This window comes from Calliphora vicina, chromosome 5, assembly GCF_958450345.1.
Source record: "Calliphora vicina chromosome 5, idCalVici1.1, whole genome shotgun sequence".
Taxonomy (NCBI): Eukaryota; Metazoa; Arthropoda; class Insecta; order Diptera; family Calliphoridae; genus Calliphora; species Calliphora vicina.
The window spans coordinates 5949015-5963551 of NC_088784.1; the positions used below are offsets into that span (position 1 = coordinate 5949015).

General features: G+C 26.0%; 1 protein-coding gene across 1 annotated transcript in view; it reads right to left on the reverse strand.

Moving 5' to 3' along the window:
• a (arc) overlaps nt 1-11516 on the reverse strand; it is a 138122-nt gene extending 126606 nt beyond the window's left edge. The window contains exon 1 of the mRNA XM_065514150.1: nt 10556-11516. The gene's annotated coding sequence lies outside the window, so the exon portion shown is untranslated. The remainder of the gene's footprint in view (nt 1-10555) is intronic.
• Nucleotides 11517-14537: the final 3021 nt, after the last annotated feature.

Genomic DNA, 14537 nt, shown 5'->3' on the forward strand with positions numbered 1-14537 from the left:
GAGGAGATTAGACAATGAGATATTTATAAAGTTTGACATAGTTTGTATATAGCACGGGAAAATGTTTTCAAAATTCAATCAATCGAAAGAAGAACATTAACTACTCAATTTTATGTATATCAAAAAAAAACTGAAATTTTGTGAAAATGAGCTAATTCACTTAATTGTGAATAAATTCAAAAATAATCAATAGATTTTTATGACCAATATCTCATTTTGTTCCTATTACATGTGGCTTTGCGATAAAGCAATAAATCTGAACAATTTCTGCCGTTTTCGATTTTATATGATTTTTTTAAAACAAAAAAGATTTATATTTTTTGGTTCCATTTGTTATTATAACTCCGATACTACTGAGCCGATTGAAACGCAATATAGAAAAATCTGTTACACACAAGATTTTCTATAGAAAAAACAGTTATACACAAAATTTTCTATAGAAAAAACTGTTATACACAAAATTTTCTATAGAAAAAACAGTTATACACAAAATATTCTATAGAAAAAACAGTTATACACAAAATATTCTATAGAGAAAACTTTTATACACAAAATTTTCTATAGAGAAAACTTTTATACACAAAATTTTCTATAGAGAAAACTTTTATACACAAAATTTTCTATAGAGAAAACTGTTATACACAAAATTTTCTATAGAGAAAACTGTTATACACAAAATTTTCTATAGAAAAATCTGTTATACACAAAATTTTCTATAGAGAAAACTGTTATACACAAAATTTTCTATAGAGAAAACTGTTATACACAAAATTTTCTATAGAAAAATCTGTTATACACAAAATTTTCTATAGAAAAATCTGTTATACACAAAATTTTCTATAGAAAAATCTGTTATACACAAAATTTTCTATAGAAAAATCTGTTATACACAAAATTTTCTATAGAAAAATCTGTTATACACAAAATTTTCTATAGAAAAATCTGTTATACACAAAATTTTCTATAGAAAAATCTGTTATACACAAAATTTTCTATAGAAAAATCTGTTATACACAAAATTTTCTATAGAAAAATCTGTTATACACAAAATTTTCTATAGAAAAATCTGTTATACACAAAATTTTCTATAGAAAAATCTGTTATACACAAAATTTTCTATAGAAAAATCTGTTATACACAAAATTTTCTATAGAAAAATCTGTTATACACAAAATTTTCTATAGAAAAATCTGTTATACACAAAATTTTCTATAGAAAAATCTGTTATACACAAAATTTTCTATAGAAAAATCTGTTATACACAAAATTTTCTATAGAAAAATCTGTTATACACAAAATTTTCTATAGAAAAATCTGTTATACACAAAATTTTCTATAGAAAAATCTGTTATACACAAAATTTTCTATAGAAAAATCTGTTATACACAAAATTTTCTATAGAAAATTCTGTTATACACAAAATTTTCTATAGAAAAATCTGTTATACACAAGATATTCTATAGAAAATTCTGTTATACACAAAATTTTCTATAGAAAATTCAGAATTGTGTATTGGTTGAAAAAGCCTCCAAAATTTTTTCGATTTTGTGTAATTGTTCAGTTTTACTCAACTCAACTGTCTGACGTGAATGTTGAAACTCCTTTTTAGCCTAATTCCTTTATTCATTAGTAGTTTCTTATATCAACTATAAGATTCTGAAAAACTATTTCGTAATTTTTATTATTCTACAAAGAGTTCTCTCAAAATTCTTCTTAAAACCCCCAATTAATTCATAACTATAAAATTAGTTTAAAACATTTATTATTATTTACTTTCTTTCACTTATTACTTCTTTTTACTTACATTATTGCAAGAAAAAATTAAAGTTAATAATACAATAATAAAAACCATGTCACGTTTTGCTCCAATTTCAAATATGTAAATTGTTTTCTCAAACTAAAAAAAAGCAAAAAATAAAACTAAAATGTAGTTTGTTTTTCTTTATGTATTTTTCTGTAACGAAATTTATTTTTCTTTTATTATAATGTTAAACAGAATTTTGTGATAATTTTATGAGTTGCTGTACAAAACGTTCAAGAAACTAATAATAATAAAAATAAAAAACAACACAAAGTGGAAATACAAATAAAGACAGAAAAATGTTATAAAAATCTTTTTTATTTGGTTAAATGAATCATGGAGGAGGCATGATGCTGCTTGCTGCTGCAAGCAAATGCACCATAATCACAATCAACCAATAGCATTCTCTAATCATCATTCTAATAACAATCTCACCCACGTGCTGGAAGTCATAAAAACGTTTCGATTGACTTGAAGGTATTTAATGTAAATTTTGTAACTTTATGACATGGCCATCATAAAAATTAAATAAAAAGAATGAAACGAGACTGAACGTTGGAGCTAAACATCTCTCTGTGACTTCTATAAACATTGATTTAATGTTTCTCATTGTTATTGGATTTTGGGGGAAAAAAATGCTTTAAAATGTTTGTAACAAGTCTTTTACATTTTTTATAAGATTTTTTTGTTCAAATTTGAAATAAGCTTTAAGTGGTTTGGTGATGCCAGATACAGTAAGAAGTCGGGTAAATTAAAAATAAAATAAATAATAAATAAAATCTTGTGCTATACACAAGATTTTCTATAGAAAATAGAGTTATACACAAGATTTTCTATAGAAAATAATGTTATACTGAAGATTTTCCATAAAAAATAGTGTTATACTGAAGATTTTCAATAGAAAATGCTGTTATACTGAAGATTTTCTATAGAAAATAGTGTTATACTGAAGATTTTCCATAGAAAATGGTTTTATACTGAAGATTTTCAATAGAAAAAAGTGTTATACTGAAGATTTTCTATAGAAAATAGTGTTATACTGAAGATTTTCTATAGAAAATAGAGTTATACTGAAGATTTTCCATAGAAAATTTTGTTATACTGAAGATTTTCAATAGAAAGTAGTGTTATACACAAGATTTTCTATAGAAAAATCTGTTATACACGAAATTTTCTACATAAAAATCTGTTATACACGAAATTTTCTATAGAACAAACTGTTATAGACGAAATTTTCTATAGAAAAATCTGTTATACACAACATTTTCTATAGAAAAAACAGTTATACACAACATTTTCTATAGAAAAAACAGTTATACACAACATTTTCTATAGAAAAAACAGTTATACACGAAATTTCCTATAGAAAAAACAGTTATACACGAAATTTCCTATAGAAAAAACAGTTATACACGAAATTTCCTATAGAAAAAACAGTTATACACGAAATTTCCTATAGAAAAAACTGTTATACACGGAATTTTCTATAGAAAAATCTGTTATACACGAAATTTTCTATAGAAAAAACTGTTATACACAAAATTTTCTATAGAAAAATCTGTTATACACAAAATTTTCTATAGAAAAATCTGTTATACACAAAATTTTCTATAGAAAAATCTGTTATACACAAAATTTTCTATAGAAAAATCTGTTATACACAAAATTTTCTATAGAAAAATCTGTTATACACAAAATTTTCTATAGAAAAATCTGTTATACACAAAATTTTCTATAGAAAAATCTGTTATACACAAAATTTTCTATAGAAAAATCTGTTATACACAAAATTTTCTATAGAAAAATCTGTTATACACAAAATTTGTGTATATTGTGAAAATCTTGACTTCTGTCTGTGTGTGAAAACCTCTGGCAATCTTGTTTTCCCAATATTTCTTTTGAAATGTTCTAATAGCTAAAGTGCATCTGTTTAAAAAGCTTTTTTTAAACAACGAACCAACCAACCAAAAAAATTAAATAAAATAAAAATTATTTGAACAATATGAAAAAAGCGCGTGTTGCAAGTAAGTTAACAAGTTTGTTGACCGCATTTTGTTAATGGTATCTATTTTGGGTAGTTACAAAAAACAACAAAATTTTAAATAAATTTTTTGTTGTATTTGTCAAAGTTTTCGAGTTAAAAAGCATACAAAACAGCAAAAATATTGAAGTTGTGTTAGAAACTGTTATGGTTATTTGTTAAAAATGTTTTAAAAATATTTATCTCTTTTTAAAATGTTTGGTTTATTAGTTAGAGGAGATACAAACAGATATTGTTGGTGGCTGTTGGGTCTGTAGGCTTCAAAATTATGACACTTCTTAACAAATACAAAAATAAATAAACAAATAAAAAAACGTAGCTTTACTTTACTAAGATCGTTATTGTTTTTGAGGTTCGTATTGCTGTTGTTGTTGTTGGTGTTGTCAAAGATGATGGTAATGTTGCTGTTGTTGTATTTGATGTTGACATTTGAAATATCTTAAAGCTACTTAAGCTTTACTTGTCATTCTTTCTTAAATGGGGTCTTATATTTGTTTCGGTTTTTGTATGTTTTGTCTCCAACCAACCAACAAAACAAACATTGCTTTACTCTTTTACTTGAAGGCCTGCAGACCCCAACAGACCCCAAATAAACAAATTCAGGCAATACACACAGTGTAACGCTTGTGTATCTGTGTGATTCTTCTACTTAATTCTTTTATATGATGAATGAATGCATTATAATGTTAATTTAGTCGTGCTGTTGCTGTTGCTGTTGCTGCAGCTTCTGCTGCTCTTGTTTAAAAATGCATTTATTCTTAGAATTTTTATGATGCTGTTGTCACACAAAATACTGTATGTATCTGTGTACTACTCTCATATCGTATCTTGTAGGTATTTAGTTAGTTACATGTGTATCTATGCACAACAACATCATAGAAATATAAACAAAACTGTTTGCTTGTTTTTCTTTTCCATTTTTTTAATTTAACCATGTTAGTTTTTCGTGGCTTACATTTCTTTTATAGAGAAATTAGGTTGATGTTGTTATTATTGTTTTATATTTGACAAATGATAAGATATAATAATTGTTACACAAAATTACATGAAAAAAGTTAAAAAAAGAAACACTTTTGAACTAATTAAGCGTAAATTTTGGGTGTTTTTTATGTTTGAATTAGTTTGAAAGGTAAACATTTGAAATTTAAACAACTCTTTAGAACAAATAGCGATAAATTAGAATAAGTTTTTTAGGGAAGTTTAAAGGAGTGAAATCATTTAATAATTATTAATAATAATAAAACCATATAACATATAAAAAATAGAAAATGTGCTAACACTTCTTTTAAACTGTGTATATTTTGTCTTTAAAAACCTTATAAAATAAGTAATAGACTGCTGTACAAGATTTAGAATACATTAAAAACAGAAGATGTTAAAACGTTTTTTTTAAATTTACCGAAACATTTTTAAAAACGGACATAGCGTTTTTCCCCTCTAAGCTAACGAAATATTGTTTCAAATATCCTATAGAACTTTTAATAACATTTTGGTTAGGGTTATCAATTATTCGAGTTATATTTTAATCGAATAAAATATGACAATTTTTTTTACTATTCAAGTAATCGATTAATTTTAAAAAGTTCGAACTTTATTTACTAATTTAATTTAATCTGCTTGATAAAAATGAATAAAAATACAAAATTAACAATATATGGATGAAAATAATAATGATTTTATTTTATGAAATAATTGTTTATTAAAAAACGTTAGATTCCAAAGTATGTACTTTTAAATTCGTACGAGGCTTTCAGTTAATTTGTGATTTGTTAATTGAAAAATAATTCTAATTCGATTGCAGATACTTTAGCCTTTCCGATGTTTTTAGTAGTAACAAGATTATTGTTTTATGTTAAGTTTCATAATGTTATAGATTTGGTATGATAATCCAAAATCGATAAGAAAATGATTGAATAAAATTTCAAATGTAACGAACTTGGAATAATATTATTATTTATTGTTCATGTTCCATTGAGATATTTTCTCCAAATTATTGTTTATATAAACTATTTAATTTTAATGTGAAAATAAATTTATTTGACCATTCGATTAATTGACGATTATGAATGGAATAATTGTTTATTCTAAATTAAAAAAAAGGTATTCATTCGAATAAAAATATTTTGATAATTGAAAATAAATTTATTCGATTAATCAAATAATTGTTATTCTAAATTGAAACAAGTCATTCGATTAAAAAATATTTATTTTCCTCGATTATTCGAATAATTTTTATTCGAATGACAACACTAATTTTAATACTTAAAAATAAATTTATTTGACTATTTGATTTATCGACAATTATTAATCGAATATTATTTTATTCTAAATTGAAAAAATGTATTTATTCGAATAAAAAATATTTATTTTCCCCGATTATTCGAATAATTTTAATTCGAATGACAACACTAATTTTGATAATTGAAAATAAATTTATTCGACTATTCGATTAGACGACAATTATTAATCGATTAATTTTTTATTCTTAATTGAAAAAAGTTATTCTTTCGAATAAAAATAATTTGTTTCTCGATTATTCGAATGACAACACTAATTTTGATACTTGAAAATAAATTTATTCGACTATTCGTTTAATAGACAATTATTAATCGAATATTATTTTATTCTAAATTGAAAAAATGTATTCGAATAAAAAATATTTTTTTCATCGATTATTCGAATAATTTTTATTCGAATGACAACACTAATTTTGATAATTGAAAATAAATTTATTTGACTATTCGATTAATCGAATAATTGTTTATTCTAAATTGAAACAAGTTATTCATTCGATTAAAAAATATTTTTTTCTCGATTATTCGAATAATTTTTATTCAAGTGAAAACACTAATTTTGATAATTGAAAATAAATTTATATTACTATTCGATTAATCAACTATTATTAATCGAATAATTTTTTATTCTAAATTGAAACAAATTATTCATTCGAATAAAAAATATTTTTTCTCGATTATTCGAATAATTTTAATTCGAATGACAGCACTAATTTTGATAATTGAAAATAAATTTATTCGACTATTCGATTAATCGAATAATTGTTTATGCTAAATTGAAACAAGTTATTCATTCGGTTAAAAAATATTTATTTTCCTCGATTATTCGAATGACAATACTAATTTTAATACTTAAAAATAAATTTATTCGACTATTCGATTAATCGACAATTATTAATTGAATAATTGTTTATTCTAAATTGAAAAAGTTATTCATTTGAATAAAAATATTTTTTTTCGATTATTCGAATAATTTTTATTCGAATGACAACACTAATTTTGATACTAGAAAATAAATTTATTCGACTATTCGTTTAATCGAATATTATTTTATTCTAAATTGAAAAAATGTATTTATTACTAGAAAATAAATTTATTCTAAATTGAAAAAATGTATACATTCGAATAAAAATCATTTTTTTTTCTCGATTTGAATAATTTTTATGAGAATGACAACAATACTTGAAAATCCATTTATTCGATTAATTGAATATTTTTTTATTCTAAATAGAAAAAAGTTCGAATAAAAATATTTCTTACCTTGATTATTCGAATAATTTTTATTCGAATGACACTTAAAATATAGTTTAGATAAAATGTATGCTTTTTTTGTGAAATAAGCGATTTATATGAATGGAAGTTGTTCTGTGAAATTTCTTAATATAAAATTTATTGCAGCAATATTGCAATTATTTGTAAAAATATTTTTTTTTGTTGTATTTTGGCATATTTCGGAAACGGTAGTTTAGCGGTAATTCGAAATTTTCAGGAGATGGTTTGTAATGAAAAAAAATTCAAAAATTCCGGGTAAAACTCGAAATTTTTTTTTTTTTTGAGACCAGTCAACTGTAATAAAAAAAGCTCCCTAAAGTATGCAGTACAAATTTATATATTTTATTTGCAAATAAATAAGAACAGGCAGGTGTATGTGGGTTGGAGAAACTTGAATAACTAACATTAGTAAATGCTACCGGGCGAAGCCGGGCGGGCCAACTAGTTTTAAATAAATTAGCGTTTTTTTGTAAAACTCTCGTTTCTGTGAAATTATTGATTTTAAACCCTTCTCACGAATGGTAAAGTGCCCCGATAGGCTAGACAGTAGTGTACTGGTCTATCAATCTGAGGGTTGTGGGTTCGATTCCCGCCAGAGATTCTGGTTATATCTGCAGACAAGCAAAAACCTTCGCGGTTTGTGTTTGTTTTTAAAAATAGTCTTTTACAATAGTTGAAATAATGAAGTGCATATTTTAGTTGAAATCAGCTTTCTGAACTCAAATCTTTTATCAATATAGCAAAATAAGTCCATGAATGGCTACGACTACTACGATTTATGAGAATATTTTATGGGACAATATGTATATCAAATGAAAGGTATTTTAAAAGGCTGTCTAAAGCGATTGTGCTTTTGAACCAAGTAATTTATTTTGGAAATAATTTTATAAATTTTCCATTTGCCTGTCACTACTATGTCAAGTATTTAAAACAACATAATTATTGTTAAATTATTTTCCCATAAAAAAATCCTAATGATATTTGTCTTTAAAACTTTAAACTCATAATGACACTTAGATATTTCAATACATTTGAGGACTTTACAAATACATATTTCAATTAATTACGAAATTCCTCACAAGTATTCAAATCAATTAAAGTGCATTTGCTTAAATACTTTTAATATGGTGTTGAGTGAGTGCTGGCTGTCTTAATTGTTTTGCTGTTTTTTTGTCTTAAAAAAACATTAATTTAAGCTGAGATTTGTGGAAAAAAAATTTTAATGTTTTTTTGTTTGTTTATAAACATTAACAGGTGTTTATTTAATTTTGTTTTGGTTTGTCTGTCCGCCTTTGTCTTGCATTTATATGAAATTTAATAAATGTTATTTATGATTTTTAAGTGAATTATAGTTTGTGTTTCTTTTTTGGTTATATGAGACCAAATGAGGGACAGACAGCTCGGTTTTATGCAGACACTATAAGTTTTTGTTAAAAAGTGTTATGATTTGTATTTCTTGTTTGGTGTCTTGAAATAATCTAGAAACCTTGAACGAATTTTAATGACATTAGTTAGATTTATTTCATGAAAAAAAATAAACAATTATGACCGGTCAAGAACGATATTGTTGTAAATTATTAGCAAATATTTCCTTAAACATAATTTAAGCTGTAAGATCATTTATTGTAGGAATTATTTAGCAAATAAATGTTAATTTGTAGTTAATAATGATAATGACAGTTTATCAAGTAGTTAGTTCGTAGCACAGCTAGGGGACTAGTAACTTGACTAGTTACTTCACTAGCACAAAGTATATAATATACCCTATAGGGCACCAATAAAAACAGTTCGAGTCGAGTGGACAAAATCCACCGTAAGAACTAAGGGGTAGCTATAGATCAAAAAAATTTCTGTTGCTGGAACAAATAAAAATTTGGTTGGATCTTTTTTTTTCTGGCCTAACTTCTACCAATTAAAGTCTGATGGAGTTCAGAGAACCAGGAAATCTTGCCAATTGAATGAAGTTAGACTCTAGTAGCAAAAAGTTATATGAAAGACCCTAAACAAAACGCCTGAAATTACTGCAGTGATCCTCAACCGATCATTTTTTTCCAAGTGTAAGACCAATAGCAGAAAATAACAAATTTGTTATTAATTTAATGGAGTTTAGAGAATCAGGAATTCTTGTCAATTGAATGATTTAGACTTTAGCAAAAACTTCTATGACAAAACCTAAACAAGCAGTGATCCTCAACCGATTTTGTTAGTAACAAAATAATCAAATAATTGTTTATTCTAAATTGAAACAAGTTATTCATTCGATTATAAAATATTTTTTTCTCGATTATTCGAATAATTTTAATTCGAATGACAACACTAATTTAGATAATTGAAAATAAATTTATTTGACTATTCGATAATCGAATAATTTTTTATTCTAAATTGAAACAAATTATTCATTCGAATAAAAATAATTTGTTTCCCAGATTATTCGAACAATTATTAATCGAATATTATTGTATTCTAAATTGAAAAAATGTATTTATTCGAATAAAAAATATTTATTTTCCTCGATTATTCGAATAATTTTTATTCGAATGACAACACTAATTTTAATACTTGAAAATTAATTTATTCGACTATTCGATTAATCGATAATTATTAATCGAATATTATTTTATTCTAAATTGAAAAAATTTATACATTTGAATACAAATATATTTTTTCTCGATTATTCGAATATAGGGTATACAATTTACCCTATATTGGATAGTGCACCAATAAAAACAGTTCGAGTCGAGTGGACAAAATCCACAGTAAGAACTAAGGGGTAGCTATAGAGAATTAACAGTTGAAATTGTTGCTGGAAAAAAAATTGGTTGGATCTTTTTTTTCTGGCCTAACTTCTACCAATTAAAGTCTGATGGAGTTCAGAGAATCAGGAAATCTTGCCAATTGTATGAAGTTACACTCTATCAAAAAGTTGTATGAAAGACCCTAAACAAAACGCCTCAAATTATTGCAGTGATCCTCAACCGATCACTTTTTTCCAAGAGTTCAGAGAACCAGAAAATCTTGCCAATTGAATGAAGTTAGACTTTAGCAAAAACTTATATGACGGAACTAAAACAAATTTCCTCAAACGCCAGCAGCGATCCTCAACCGATCTTGTTACAATGTATACAGTGTATTTCAAAGAAAACTCACCTTTTTTGTCCAAGTGTAAGATCAACAGCAGAAAATAACAAATTTGTTATTAATTTAATCCCATAATAAGCTAATATTTCAATATATTTAAAATATTATTTTTAACCAGTTTAATTTTTCGTTTTTTTTTATTTTGTTTCGTTAAATAATTATATTATTAATTTCTCATCAATAATAGGTTTGCTGTTATGTTGTTTTTTATTATATTTTGGTTTCAATTTACAGAAGCTTAATTTGTGGTTATTTCGAAAAGTTACAACCAACGATGATCATCAGATAGGTAGATCATTAACAAAATTTCAAATTTTTATTTTGAATTTTAATTACACACACACACGATTGAACGCTAATAGCTGTTTCAAAACACCCAGCAAATTGTCTTAATTTTCTCAATTAGTTTGAATGGGTTTTTGATTAATTAAACAATTAATAAAATTCATTAATTATTTTACAAAAAAACATAAGTTTGAAATGAAATATCAATTACAACTGATCATGTTTTTAAATTCTATTTTTTTTTTTAAATTTTTTGTTTTTATTTTCAAATACAAATTAATTCAAGTTATACAATTTTCAAATTAATGCTGCACTTTTACAATTTTGTTTTATTTTTGTTAATTTCTCTTTTTTATTTTTGTAATTCTTTCACTTCTTCACGTTTTGTATTGTAGTAATATATTAATACACCATAACAATAACAATGCTAAACTGTATAACAAATTGTATTTTGCTGTTGTTGTTATTGTTTATAAATAAATTATCTATTGGGAAGTATTTATTGTAAAATTAACACATTTCGTTTTATTTTATTTTCTTGTTGTTTTTGTTTCCACTTTTTCTTCTTGTTGTTTTATATTTTAGCTCAACTTGAAATAAAAAACAGAGCAGACACACAGAGAAATCGTTTTCTGAATTGAATTGAACCATAAAATGTTGCGTTGCCTTCCGTTGTTGTAACTAACGTCTTTAAAGCTCCACCGCGCGTATACGTCTGACATTTAGTGAGTTGTGGTGAGTTTGTTTAAAGACCTTCGTTCATCGTTTATCATTTGCTAGTTGACAACATGTTGTATTTTGTTTGATATGCAACGTTGGGGGGAAAAAAAACTATTCGAACGTTGGGGTTTGATGGTGTGTTTTAGTTGGTTGGCAAGCAACAGTGGGAGAGAAGTGGGAAAATACTGGTAGATATTTTTGTTTTTAACATAAAAATGCTTTTTCATAGTTTTATACTATACAGGGGTAACATTTAAAAAAAGGAAAAAAATATAAAAAAATGAGGTAAAAACTGTTTTCCCCCGAAATTTTCCAATTTTAAAAATACGATCCATATTTCTATATACAGAACTTAGTTTAGTATCCAAGATATTGCCTAAAATGTATCAACAAATCGAGTTAGTCGTGGTTTCTAGCTTATATCTCAGTCATTTATGGATCGATTTTGCTAATTTTCAATACAAAAAATCTCATGAATATGCTAAATATATTGATACCACACGTAAAGTTTTAACTCAAGAAGGATTCATGTTTGGAAGGAAGTGTTCAAGAAATGTTAATAGAATCTTATATATTGTATACCCTTCACCAAATTAGACTTTGAAATAAAATTTTTAAATATTTGTAAGAAAACAAAATTGAAATTTTTTTTATTTATTAGAGAATAATTTTTTTAATTAAAAAAAAAAATAATTCATTTGTGAAAAAAAAATGATATAAAAAAATTTTTTTTTGTGAAAAAAAATTCAAGTAAAAAATATTTTTCCCGATTTGGATCAATTATAGGTCCGACTTACTTTGGCCTTATATACGCAGCTGCAAAGGTCTGAAATACATATCTATTATTGGATATCCATATTGTCTATATTAATAACGTATCAAAAATCGAGGTTGTTGTGTTTTTTTCTTATATCTCAGCCTTTTGGGGGCCGATTTTAAATAGCAACCGAGCCGGGAGAATTCAAGATATATTGATATATGAATCACGTATGTAAGTTATTTGTGGGCTACGAAAAGTTGATTTCAACATGGCTATATCGACTGCGCTATCTATAACGATCCGGAATATATGTATATACCTACTTTGTGGGATCGGAAATGAAAAATGTCGAATTTATTCTTACTTAGTTTTTGAACATTATAGTGTAAACAACAAAGTTATTTTGGTTTGAAAATGTCGAATTTTGTACCAATGAAGCGTCATATGCGGGAAGTTTTACTTTACTTATTTAATTTGAAAAAAATTGCTCACCGAAGCTTCTGATGAATGGGTTTCATCTGTTTAAACGTGCGAGATATGATTTGTGCTGTTCAGAAGTGGTGATTTTGACACTGGAGGCAAAGGTCGCCCAGGCCAGTCAAAAAAGTTTGAAGACCAAGATTTGGAGGCATTACTCCATGAAGATTTCTGTCAAACTCAACAAGAGCTTGCAAAATCATTGGGAGCTACTCAAGCAGTAATTTCAAAAAGTTTACAAGCAGCAGGATTCACCCAAAAGCAGGGGATGTTGAAAGAAGATTTTGCATGTCCGAAATGATGCTTGAATGCTATAACAAATAACCATTTTTTCACCGACTCATTACTTGCGATGAAAAATTAATCCATTACAATAACCTGCATATCATATGTTAAGCCCAGCCAACCAACCGAATCGACACCAAAGCCAACTGTCCATGACGCTAAGGTAATGCTCAGTATTTGGTGGGACCACAATGGTCCTATCTATTATGAGTTGCTGAAATCTGGCCAGACCATCACAGGGAACCTGTACGGAACGCAACTGAATCGTTTATAGCGAGCATTGGGCGAAAAACGACCAGAATATGCAGCCAGACATGAACCCGTAATATTCCATCATTTTGCAATACCTGTTAAAAACTATTTAGAATGAACCCAGTATGCAAAATGATTCGAAGTTATGTCGAAAATGAATAATTTTTTCGTAAAATTTTATCGATATCGACTTCGATATAATGTCGAGAATGTGCGTGTTTTCCTAAGTGGAGTGCAGAGCGATAAAGAGTCGAAAATTATTTATTATTCTGATTCTAATTTTCATCGATATACTATACCTTTTTCGGTATTTAAAATGTTCTAAATTGATTCGATTTCGATTAAATATATGGACAATTTCGTATACTTTATACCATCGAGCAATTTCTTCTTGAAACAATGCATATTCAATACCTTTATTATTATCCAATAATGTTGCGTTAGATGTGTTTTCATTTTCAAATGCAATAAACTCTGCACATATTTCTGATGTTTGCTGATTATGAGATTCGAATTGTCAAAAACAACATCAATAATTGGCTGCGCTTTTCTTTTAAGACGTCTTTAATCCATTTTTCGTGTTAAACTATATTTTTATGAATATGTTATTGATAGGATAAGAAATAACATTTTATTTTCTCACAAATTGACAAAAGAATAATATGTATGTATATGAATTTGTCAATTTGTGCAAAAATAAAATTTGACATTAAAAAAAAACTCGAACATTATTCGCCATTTCTATAAAATATTAAAATAAGATATTCTAAAAAACGTAGATTGGATAGAGCATCATAGTAAATTCATATTTTCGATTTTAATTCGAAATAAGTTCGATAAAAAGAACTGACTCGAAATGTTGCATACTGGGAAGTGGATGGGAAATTTTGCCTCACCCGCCTTATAGTCCACACCTTGCCCCGTCCGACTACTATTTGTTTTGATCGATGTAGAACGATCTCTATGTGACACGCTTCACTTTGGAACAGAGTATCCGCAGAGTATTGGCTTGATTCGTTCTTGGCCTCAAAAGATGAGCATTTCTTTTGGCTCGCAATCCATATGTTGCCAGAAAGATTGGAAAAGTTCATGGCTCACAATGGCCAATACTTTGACTAAATTTATATTGTACAAATGTTGTTAAACATTTTTTTTTTTTAATTTTTTTTGGTTTAAACAAAAATTAGTGAAAAAAAATTTTGATGAAAATAA